General features: G+C 33.4%; 1 protein-coding gene across 4 annotated transcripts in view; it reads right to left on the reverse strand.

Annotated features, from left to right (window-relative positions):
* LOC106780506 (probable RNA-binding protein EIF1AD) overlaps positions 1-11,426 on the reverse strand; it is a 15,288-nt gene extending 3,862 nt beyond the window's left edge. Inside the window, exons 1-2 of one of the 4 annotated variants that reach the window (XM_022777010.1) lie at positions 5,638-5,787; positions 1,314-1,484 (exon numbers count right to left, since the gene is read on the reverse strand). The gene's annotated coding sequence lies outside the window, so the exon portion shown is untranslated. Of the gene's footprint in view, positions 1-1,313; positions 1,485-5,637; positions 5,788-11,107 lie in introns of those variants that run through there. The other 3 variants (XM_022777009.1, XM_014668806.2, XM_014668805.2) reach the window with 3 other exon arrangements.
* Positions 11,427-12,993: the final 1,567 nt, after the last annotated feature.

Consider the following 12,993-nt stretch of genomic DNA (forward strand, 5'->3'; position numbering starts at 1 on the left):
TTTTTTAATAATTAATTACAGCTAACATATAATTGTCATTATCAAAAAAATATAAATTTGTATTACCAGAAAAATATGCGACCAAAATCAAATAGATACTTTCAATGGATAGACGCAAATAATAAATACAAATATTTATTATTTGTTTATTATGGAGGTATGTACGTTTAATTTGCAAATAGAAATATCCTTTTTTCCAACCTTATACCATAGTTGTATTATCCAAACAAAATAAAATTTTATTTATATATTATATATATATTTAAGGTTGATAAATTGAGAGAAAGTATTATAGTGGTCCATCCTACCATTGGAGTGTATTGATACAGTTCACGTCTTTTTACTTTGTTGGAGTGATTGTGACTCGTACAGACCAACAAAGTTGTCAACAAGGCTTGATTGAGGAAAGATCTTTAAATTGATCTTCTCAGCATCCTCTAATTCCAAAGAAGATGGTTGTGGTTCAAAACGGAGACCCGGGATGCGTACTAGGTTTGTCCATATGGCTCTTTTGACGGTGCGATTTAGATGGAGATTGGCCGATGAAAGAGTGGGTGAGCCTTGCAGTTTGACCCATAAGGCTGCAAGAGTGACCCCATCTTCAATCCCACCACATATCTCTTCCACCGCCGCATTGACAACGGAGTCCATTCTCTTCTCTACACTTTAGCAAGTAGTTTGATAAGATGAAACCAATCAATAACGCTCAAAAACTGGACAAAGCTGTCTAATCCCTAAATTCATTCTTCCTTTGCTCAATGTGGCTTCTGTAACCTATCCTCTTTGCTTACGTAACCAATTATGTAGGGATACTTCAAGTTCAACCAGGAATTCCTTTTACAATCAATGTTTACATGTCTTCCAAACAAAGAACCTGTTCATATGCTTAGACACTCCACCACAACTACCTCACGATTTGACCAATAATTAACCCATATTTAATCCCTTCCCTCCACTAACCTAACCACAAGACTTATTTCAGAATCTCTAAAACAACAGAGATGTAATTCTGCACCATAAACCAGAAAATTAAAATGCTACTATCTTACTACTCACGAAATCTTAGCCCTTCATATCAGCAAATTGATTGGGTTCCCTAAGCAGAACAATAATGTAAATATACCATATGTGCACAAGATCAACCATACAGTACATGACATACGCAAATGATCAACATATTTCAAATATCATTAACACCATAATGTATATCCATCTAACAAACAGCCATCAGAATAAACAGAAACACCAAATTATATAATCACAGCAGTATAGTTCACAATGTGAAAACAAAGGTAGGACTTAGCACCCCTTACCCTTGAGTTCCTTTCAGGTTCTTTTCCTTGCACCACCAGAAATTACCCTATAAACTTGAAAATTTCCAGCAACTTGTTCTCCGGTTCTCACAATCACTCTTTCGGCCAAGTGTTTCTGGGCACTATTCCGGTAGAGATTAAAACTCACGTGCCCCCTTCTTTCTGTTCCCCCTATAAACATAACACCTATAAGCCAGCATAGACTCGAACCCTAAACCCCAAATCTACAACAAAGACCTAAATACCAATTGAGCTAGCTTAGTCATTTATAAAACCAATGCATCAACAATTTATATTGTATTGCATCCTCGCCACATAATAAAAATAAAATAAAATAAAATATACTCATTCTAGGATCTTACAGCATCTCTCGAAAATCTCCCGAATAGTAACTATATATAGTATTCGTATGAGCTGTGACCTTTATGACCTATGATCTATATTCTTATCCTGTTTTTGTGATTTTTTTTTTCATGTCATTAATTATCCTTAATTCTCTTTTTATCTAAGGTGGATTATAATTTTTAAGGTGACACAACCAACGTCGATGCTTGATAACATGTCGACCTATATCGATGTTCTGCTGAGGTGTTCCCTCCTCCGCCTCCTGATGCACTTTATAATAATACATTAGTATTATTATTTTTATTTATTTTTACACACACATACATAACTAAATATTTATTTAATTTATAGATGATGTAAATATTTTATTCATATATTTATATTATTCTATAATATATATATATATATATATATATAATTTTCTTAAGATATAAAGGTTTTTTAAAAATACTAATATTCTATATTTTTTTATTTTCTTTACTAAATTTAATTACTATTATTATTATTATTTTAATAGTACCATTATTATTTTTATTTAATTGGTTTGTAAAACCCGTTGGGGAGATACAAACCCGTTGGGGAAAATAGTAAAATGTGTAAACAGAGAAAATGAACCGCCTATATAGAGCGACATAACTTAATACACTTTAATTTTAAATTAGTTTGCGTTAGAATTTAGGGTTTGACATGTCAAATGGTAACAGAGAGTGAGAAATACAAAGAGTATGAGACTGAGGACGAGTTTGATGTTGTTGTTAGTGCGAGATGTTTATAAATATCTGAAGTAGTTATACATGACAACTGCAGCAATGAGTGTTTTCTAGGAACCGTTCCAGAGATACAGACCTGTTTGTATGGGTTTGTATCAATGTTTTCAAAGGAAATATCAAGTACTTCAGATGCGAAGTGGCTCTAAAGAAGAACAGTGTATAAAAAAGTGTCATTTTATCTTCTGCCTTCGGTGGGGCTAAAAAAAGGAAGGAAGGAAGATAGGGGCATTTTCGTCACAGTCTCAGAAGGAGGTGAAAATATGTCAGGACGTCAGTGAAAGGAAGGAAGTAAGCCATAAAAAATTTAGATGACAAACAGATAGTATAGGTATGTCAACGGACACTGCGAAGTTTAGAAAACGGTAAGCATACGGCTTAAAAATGTAGAAACAGTACTTAGGAATGTTATTTTGAGTTGAAATTTTGTTGGGGGACTGTGAAAGGGATGTATTACGGTAGGAAAATATTAGAAAAATAATTTTGTTGAGGTTTATAATTTAAGGGTTTTGGTTTTAGAGTCTGAAGTTTGGGACTTGAGTTTATGATTTAGAGCTTATAGTTTTAGGATTTTGGTGTAGGGTTTTTAGAGTTTGGAGTTTGTGGTTTGCTACTTGAGTCTACGAAACATTAACAAACAAAAATATAAGATAAATATAAGTGTAAATACAAATAAAAAGTAAAAGAAAACCCAAAAAAAAAAACAGAAATGGATCATTTATAGTTCTAGCCCGTCTAAGTATTGGAGTGTCAATATCACATAGATTCAAAGTTTAATAGGTTTGGAGATCTCTATTTTTGCAGGTTTATTTCAATTGGATCCTCTTATTTTAGAACTGATCAATTGAATGCCTAATTTGATAAATTTGATTCCATTAAATGTAGTTGATGATGTTAACTTTTTAAACAAGTGGCATCCAAATGACACATAGGTAGATTTTTAACATTTTTAATTGTTAAATAAATTGAAAGCAGAATTAATAAATGAATTCTGAAAATATAATTAGAAATTATTAAACTTATTAAACCAATGTTTTCTATTTTGGGATCAGATAGGTTTGTTGCCGGGTTCGTCCATGTATGTGAAGGTCAAGGTTGATGAGGAAGGGATGATTTCTTGTAACTGATAAAAACTGTAACCAGAGAATTCTGTATGACAACCATAGCTCCCTTTGTCGAGCTAGTGGTCAAATTTTCCCCCTTACACCGGCCGAGCAACAGGTCGTGAGAGGTGTTCGAAGGAAGCATGATGCAGTGGAGAATTCTACTACCGAAAGCTGTGGTTTTAAGCGTAGACGGGGCGATTCCCAATTCCACCCTTCTCCTTTGAGAGATCTTTCTCTGTTGTCAGTCCTATCTGCAGCCAAGTTGGAGATGGCATGGATATGAGCTAGATATATACTATATAACTGGAAAAACTCTTTTATCACTGTCCTTTACTTGTCCCTTTTTCCCCTTTTTCTATTTCCCCTTTTTCTATCAGATACGCGCTATGTCAAAAAAAAATCCAAACTTTTCCCTCCCTCACATCCAAATCAAAATTATTTTACAAATACATTTAATTTAGAATCATATCAGGCTGAAAAAAGATACAGGGAAGGGAAAATAACTCACGCGTTGTTGAGCTAAGTGAAACACAGATATATAAAGTCTTCGTGGTCCTTCCGTCTACCTTCAAAAAGAAAAAGAGAAAACAACAAAAGAGAAAAAGGAGTTTGTGGGGATGATTTATTGTAACCAATGTTTCCACCCACGAACCCTAAGTCCCTAATTTTCCCAAATTCGCATACACTACCTGTCTGACTCCAAAACAGTTTGTTTGGTTTAATGAGTTATAATTATATTTAGACAATTCATTTATTCATTCCGCTTTTATTTTATTTGTCAATAATTTAAAAATGTTAAAAATTCATCTTTACAGTTGAAACTGTGTCACCTCTGTTTAAAAAGTTAAACAGAAAAATCATTATTGAATTAAATTTATCAAATTAAAAACCCAAATGAGAACACAATTAAAACGAATTTGCAGAATTAAGAACCTCCAAATTCAATAAAAAATAAAAAAGATTGGACTAGATCAAGCCCCACGTAACCTAAGCATAAGGGTGCAAACATTAAAAATATGAAAAAAAAAAACTGAATTGGGTCAAGTCTAACCCTATAACTAATTATCAAGGATGCAAACCTAGCAGAAGAAATTATTCAATCTATTTGAGAAATGGAGAAATTAAATGGGTCAAGCCCAATTTAATTTCTGATTTTTAATTTTTCTCTTTTTTATTAATAAATTATTATTATTTACTTATTATTATTATTATTATTATTATTTCTTATTTATTTATCCTATTCCAAAAATGGTTCTAAAAAACCCTAGACCTTCCTTCCTCCCACTCTCGGAACATCTCATCCTCCGTTACCCTCATCGGCCATCACCACCAGCCACGGTCAACCTCTCATTACAAACCAGCACTGCGAAAACCTTTAGACCGCCATGAAAACCCTCGCGCCACCGCAAGAAGAAGCCAAGTCGCCTTCAACCTCAGCCAAATCGCCCAAACCCAAATCGCGACACAAAACGCGAACCATCAACTGCCCAACCTCAACGAACCTGTCTTCTTCTCCATAGCAACGACCGTGACCACCTGCAGAGTAAAACCCCCAAATAGCGAACCCTAAATTGCGTCTTCATCTTCCTCTGCGAAACTGCGACCTTCCTCACGCCCTGGAACCGCAACCTACAAATAAAAGCTAACGTCCACCACTGACTTGCAAAACCACCGCTGATTCGCAAAACCACCGCGAGTACCGCCATGGAAACCCTAAAACCCAAATCGTGCCGCCGCGAAACTTCCATCCAACACCACCGTCGACCATCTTCAATTCAAAACCACAACCAAACTTGCGTAAATCCAAATCGCAACCAGAATCGTGAAAGCCAGAACACAAATCTTCCTCTATGAATCCTGTTTTCTCTCTCTAGCCGCTGGTTTACATTTTCATTTGTGATTTCTGGGGTTAGATTGCAAATTTTCTCAGCGGTGTAGCTCTTTTATTCTGGTTTAAATGTTCATTGTATTCTAGTACTATGAATTCTTATTTTAATAACTATGAATCATTCAAAAAATTGCAACACAGAAACACATACATCTTAAAAGATAAACAATCATAGGAAACAATGTTATGAATGAGATCAAACAAGTAAACGGATGAACCTCCGACGCTTTGATTCTTCCTTCGGATGCTTTGATTCTTCTTTCTTCTCTGCAGAAATGTTCTTCTTTCTTTCTCTGTATTTTTATCTTTTCTCTGTATAATTTTTTCGAGAAAACCATTTTCCCCAAAGAGTAGCTTATATACTTTGCTTTCAGCGGAAACTGCTTAACCAACATATTTACGTTATTTATGTTTAACAACCACAGGCCATATTCAACTGTGACTGGAAAAATAGTGGACTTGCGAAGTTCAAATAAAAAACTGAAAAAAAAAAAAGTGAGTTTGGGAAGTTAAAAAAAAAATCTAGAAAAGAAAACAAAGAAATTAAAAAAAAAAATAGCCTAATAATTTTTAATTAAGTTTTCATTTTTTTTTAATTTCTTTTATGATTTTTTAAATTTCTAACTAATTTGCAAAACTGATATATTTCATTTCACTAATTTTCTAACCAACTTATTTACGTTTTAATTGTGATGTTCAAACAAATAAAAAGAATAAAAAAAAACAATGAAATTAAAAAAGATAACTTGATGATTTTTAATTAAGTTATAAATTTTTTAATTTTCTTTATGATTTTTTAAATTTCTAACTAACTTGCAAAACTGACATTTTTTTTCACTAATTTTCTTTAACTTTTAATTAAGTTTTTATTGCACTTATTAATATTATTATTATTTTAATTTTTATATTTTCTCTGTTTATGTAATTTTATCTTTTATTTGTTTGTGTAATTTTTCTAAAAGAATAATTTTCTCCAAGAAAAACTTATATAATATTAAGATTTTTAACAAACTTATTTACGTGTCTTTTTGAATTGCAAAAATTCGAATCAAGTAAGATTTTACTGAAGAACAAACGAGATACCACATTCAACTATAATTAAAAACAAAAAGTGGACCTATAAAACCTAAATAAAAAAAAAGAATTAAAAAAAATACCTAATAAGTTTTAATTAATTTTTCACTAATTACAGATAGACCTTAAACAATATATATTCGTCGCTGCTTCAATATAGGGATGATACCAAAACAGGTGGAGATCAGAATACAAATTATTCTACATGCTTCCGTGGTGAATTACAGTGCACACTTTGGAAAAAGCCAATCGTATGGTATAGAACTATACACATTATATAAAAAAACATGTTACTCTTCTAGAATTTTTCTTTGATTTAAAAAAAATTGGAAAGGGAACATTAACTTTTCTTAATATCAGAGGAGATAAAAAGGTAAAAAAATATAATCTCAACTTTAAGTGACACTAAACTACATCAGAAATCCAAATTTAATTAAATCTAAAATATTGGATGCCAAATCCAAGTTATTCCATTAAAAAGGGAGTCCCTTCCAAATGTTTTTTGTAGTAAAATAATCAAGGAAAACTCACCCAAAAAAACACAAGAGTCGCCCGTTACAAAGAGGAACATGATAGAAAAGCAATGAGAGAAAGGGTGCGAGAGAGAGACTTGAAAAGAAAGAGAACTCAGAAAGTGTGAATGAAGTTGTATACAAAGTTTATAATTACAAATCATCATTTTAAAATGAAAAGAAATAATTCCAAATTCATTCATTCTCTTTATCCAACAAAATACATGTGACATTTGATGGGATACATATGTACTAGACAAAAATTAAGACACGCAAGAAGAATACAAAGAAATGAATTCATGATATTTGTATTTCTGGAACGAATCAATTAGAAGAAAAGTCCATCACTACACACACAAAACCGGCTATGGTAAGGAGGCAAACACAAACAATTGAAAATATATATAAATATATATATATTGCAATGGAGATGCTCTAAGAGTATTTTAAGATTTTATCTGATTTAATCTAAAAACCGAGAAATACATTATTTTTTTTAATAAAATAGTAGAGTTTCCTGATTTATTCCTTGCTCTTCTCATCTTACAATAAATTCTTGAGTAAATTAATTAAAAATTAAGAAACAGAAGGTATAATTGGTAAAAGAGAAATTAATTGAAGGACCGTAAATAAAAACAAAATTTATCTAAAAACCTGACAATTTAAAAAATCAGATGGAGTATAGCATTGGTCTGTTTTTAATGGAATAATAAGTCCTTTCTTAACAGTGTTTTATCTATCTGGCCAGCCATACTAAAAGTAGCTTTACTTTTAACTAAAAAGCTAAAACAAATTTCAAGCCGACATAATAGCTTTTCTCTGAATCTTAATTCTTTTACTAATAGTTCCATCCCCTAGTTGTCGCACAACACAAGAATCCTTATACATATGTCATTGTCAAGCATCGCTGATTTTTCTTGCATTAGCTAAACCAGAATCACAAAAACAAACCTAATTGAAAAGGAACCAGAATCGCAAAAACAAACCTAATTAAGAAGGAAATCGCCGGAAACAAAGTCAACCAAAGAAACATAGATCTGAAATTAAAACAAGGAAGAGAAAAGATAAGAGATAAGAGAGAGGAAACCTGCATGGCGTTGACAAAGCTCTTTCCCAAAATAGTGGTCTATCCTATATAATATTTCCCACTTTATAAAATATACTTTACAATCTTAAAGTTGAAGATGATTAGTGTTGGATAACCTGAAAATTTGATCCTCAGTCAGATACTGTAAGGACCAGGAAAAATAATAAGTAAGCCATTGGGCCTAAGTGGAGGCAGCCCAGCCCATGAGACTAAAGGCACATGGCCTTAGGAATGGGTTTTCTAAAAGTCAGATTTTCATTTGCTACTTTTCCTTTCTTTCTCTAGAAACATAAGGAAGCCCAAATACTCTGCCTTCTCTCTAACCTAGCTCCACCTTCTCTCTAAAATATCTCTTCATGAACCGCTTAATCTTTGGTTTGAAGGTGCCTAAGCGTTCGTGGTGTCAAGGGCTATAGTTTGAACCGATTAGTTTCTCCGTTTCATATCGATCCTATGAACGTGTCGCCGTACTAGGGGTACTGTTAGAGCGTCTTCAATCAACTTACTGTTGATTTTTCCAGGTAAGGAGAGCTAATTATTTTTGGGTTGAATCTATTCTATTATATGTATGCATGTTAACAGTGAAAATGATATACTATTCGGAGTGCCTTTAATTCCTTCCAAGAATTAGGGTTTTATTCACTTCTATATAATTTCTTCATAATTGTTAAATGATACCAATGTAAAATAATTTTACCATAGTGTAGAATTATTTCTAGCTAACACATAAAATCACTTAAGAAATGCACCAACCAACAGAGGAAGAAACACAACTTGTTGAGAGAGAATGACAACACAATTGAAAAGAGGTGAGAAAGGAACATCACAACATATCAGAGACAGATAACATTTAAGAAAGAAGGCTTACTTTATGTTAATATCAATAAGACAATTACATCCACAGCAATATATTTACCAACAAATTGAGCTGACAAAAAGGAAGTAAAACCAGAATGTTAAAATTTACAGCTAGTTAATTTGAGACATTGACAGTATACATTTAAACATAAATATAATAAGTCAGCAACAATACATTCACAAAATATAACTCCGTTTCCCCATCCCCAATCTTCCACTTTGAAAAACTAAATAAGTCAACATAAAGGAATTCAATAGAGGTGACACTTCAACGCACATCATGCAGAGAAACCTTTAAACTTAAGCAATTCATAGTATGCGGAGTCCACCCTACAATCCAAAAACTACGTTGGGCAACCTATTTAAGAAGCAATTTTGATTTGCTCCAAAAAGGCTTCCGCCATCATTACTATAGAATCTACAGACAGGAAAGATNGCGTTTGGTACCTAATCCCAACTAAAATAATCAAATTTCTCANCATTTAAATATATTCAAGCTAGAACTATGAACTCACATTCCTAAGCCATGATAACATTAATATCAGTTAGGAAGAGCTTATTTAAAGTCTATTTGAGCTCATCATCACTTCTGTAAGTATAGGGAAAAACTTATGAAAATAGCTTATTATATGTCCATAAGTTGTTCTCAACTTAATTAATAAGCTTTCTCGGATAATTAATAAAAACAGCTTATATCTTACGTGAACATAGTTCAAACTGATTTCTTCAATTATAAAAAAAATAAAGAATAAAAAATAAAATCCAAGTGCTTATTATGACTAGCTGATATATAATAAGTGATTAATTAAGTTATTTGTCCAAGTTCGCCTTTAGTAACAGACATAACTATTCAGCTTTATAGAGTACAACCTATGATCATAAAACAATAATCATACTAACAAAGCTACAAAAAGGAAAAAAAGGTAAATGATAGGTCACAACTATTGAATTTCTATTAGAGATAGTAAATATTTGCAATTAAGAGTGTTTTTTACAACTATATTTCTTTCCTGTAAGACTTAAATATAGCATAAGACATCAGGCATACTAGATTGAGTTGAAATAAGTTCTTTCTCTCTCTCTTCCTCTTCCTCTTCTTTGTTTTCAAAAGCTATCAAGAAAAAAAGAGCTTAAGATGTCCAGGTCGGTCAGTATGTGGTCTATTCTGTTAATACGTACTTGTATGACTTTAAAGTTTATACTTAATTTTTCACTCAATCTGTTTTTCAATTAAGTAGCACAAAATGGTTATGGCAGGATGAGGCCAAAATAACATGTAGCTAATTGATACGGTGTCATGTACTGCTGGCCAGATATCACCACCGGTTAACAGTAATTAACCAAAGCTAGTGATATTAATTACATATACTGGATCACAGGGACAACTAAAAAATATTGAGATCTTATTTAGGGGCTGTCTTCACAAATATAAAAGAAAGGTGCAGTAGTCTTTGGTTCCAAAAAGACTTCTTAAAGGACAAAACAGAAAAGCCTTCGTCAGTGAACAACCCACCTGGAGTTGTTGCCCTTCTTTTGTTACGTCACCTTATGTGATTCAGCTTTCCCCTCCGNTACATTTCACCCTCAATACTTTTGTTCCAGTTGGTTAGATTGCAGCTTCATATATTCTATTGTAATACCAANCCCAGGTTGTGCGGCATCTCAATTATGAAATCCCTCTCTTTTCATTCTCTATTTCAGCAAAACCTCGTTTTAGGTGTAGTTTGCTTCCATCATTATTTTAATGTTAAGTTCAACTAAACATGTTTTGGATCATTCACTCTTTCCCTGTTGTTTATCTCTCCAGTACTTACCACCAACGCATCACCTCTAACCTCGCAACAAAAGTTCATAAACAAAGCCCAAAAACAAGATCACAAATGTCCTGTTATAGAGATCCCAACACAAAATTATGTTATTGACATGCATATATATACCCTCTTTTTATACCCTATAAACTCATGTAATCACATATTTATAGGAAGAACCTAAACCAATAAACGCACAATAAAGGTGCAAATACAACTACCACTGGACAACCAAATCATATTACAGTAAATCTCAGAACCCTAACCAATACCAATTTCAAACACAAAAAATGCATCAAAATAAACAAATGTCTTACAATTTTATAATGTAAGATTTTAAAAATCTCACCTTTAGGACAATCACAACACCTTCTTTGACCTTCACAGGACAAGCATTAGCGCCTCCACGTTCGACCTCCTTACCAGCAGGTTTAAGCTTCTCAAATTTTTAGTTGAAAATTCGTATTTCACATACCGCAACTTGGATTTGGGGGTTTTCCAAAGCTTTGAGACAGCAATCACAAATTCCACTCAGTTTACTCAATGGGAAAGAAAGACGGAGAAGAAGAGGAACAAATTTTAGGGCGAGTGGGGAAGTGTGTTGTGGCAAAATCGGTTTTAGGGTTCGTTTTGTGTGAGAAATAGAGAGGAAAGGTCGATTTGAGGATAACAGATTGGTTGAATTAATATTATTATTATTTTATGATTATAAAATATAATAAAACTATAATAATAAAAATAAATAGATTTAATAATTTTACTATAGATACTTTATATTTATTTAATTTTGAAATAAAAGAACGGTTAACTTAAAAAAATTCAAATAATCATTTTAATTTAAAGAAAAAATTATTTATTACAGAATAAATATAAAAAACAAAAGGTGGAAATAATAATATATATTCTTAATATTGATATAACTATATCTTTTATGATTAAGCTATAAATTTATTTATAAAATTGTGTATGTGTTATTTTCTTATATGAAAAAAAAATAATAAACTTAATATTATTATAATAATAAAATTAAATTATTTTTACAACTTTGCTTTAGGATTTTTTATTTTTATTTTTATATGATATATTGTTATAAATAGTTATCTGGGATAGATCTTATTTGGGGTAGTTCCTATCTGGGGTAGTATCTAGGGTAGTGTCTATCTGGGGTAGGGTTTATCTGGGGTAGTTTCTATCTGGGGTAGTTTCTATCTCGGGTAGTATCTATCTGGGGTAATGCCTATCTGGGGTAGTGTCTATCTGGAACAGTGCCTATCTCGGACAGAACCTATCTAGAACAGAGCCTATCTGAAGTAGTGCCTATCTGGGGTAGTGCCTATCTGGGGTAGTGCCTATCTCGGGTAGTGTCTATCTCGGGTAGTGTCTGATCTACCCGAGATAGCCACTACCCCAGATAGGCACTACCCCAGATAGGCACTACTTCAGATAGGCTCTGTTCTAGATAGGTTCTGTCCGAGATAGGCACTGTCCCATATAGACACTACCCCAGATAGGAATTACCCCAGATAGGCATTACCCCAGATAGATACTACCCGAGATAGAAACTACCCCAGATAGAAACTACCCCAGATAGAAACTAACCCAAATAGACCCTACCCCAGATAGACACTACCCCAGATAGACACTACCCCAGATAGACACTACCCCAGATACGCACTACCCCAGATAGGTTAAACCCCAGATAGGCTCTACCCAAGATAGGCTCTACCCTAGATAGGCTCTATCCCAGATAGGCACTACCCCAGATAGGCACTACCCCAGATAGGCTTTGTTCTAGATAGGTTCTGTCCGAGATAGGCACTGTCCCAGATAGACACTACCCCAGATAGGCATTACCCCAGATAGATACTACCCGAGATAGAAACTACCCCAGATAGACACTACACCAGATAGGCACTACACCAGATAGGCTCTACACCAGATAGGCACTACCCCAGATAGGCACTACCCCAGATAGACACTACCCCAGATAGATACTACCACAGATAGGAATTATCACAGATAGGAACTACCCCAGATAGATACTACCACAGATAAGAACTACCCCAGATAGACACTACCCCAGATACGCACTACCCCAGATAGGTTAAACCCCAGATAGGCTCTACCCCAGATAGGTTAAACCCCAGATAGGCTCTACCCCAGATAGGCTCTACCCCAGATAGGCTTTACCCTAGATAGGCTCTATCCCAGATAGGCTCTACCCCAGATAGGCTC

Source organism: Vigna radiata, unplaced genomic scaffold (assembly GCF_000741045.1).
Source record: "Vigna radiata var. radiata cultivar VC1973A unplaced genomic scaffold, Vradiata_ver6 scaffold_394, whole genome shotgun sequence".
NCBI lineage: Eukaryota > Viridiplantae > Streptophyta > Magnoliopsida > Fabales > Fabaceae > Vigna > Vigna radiata.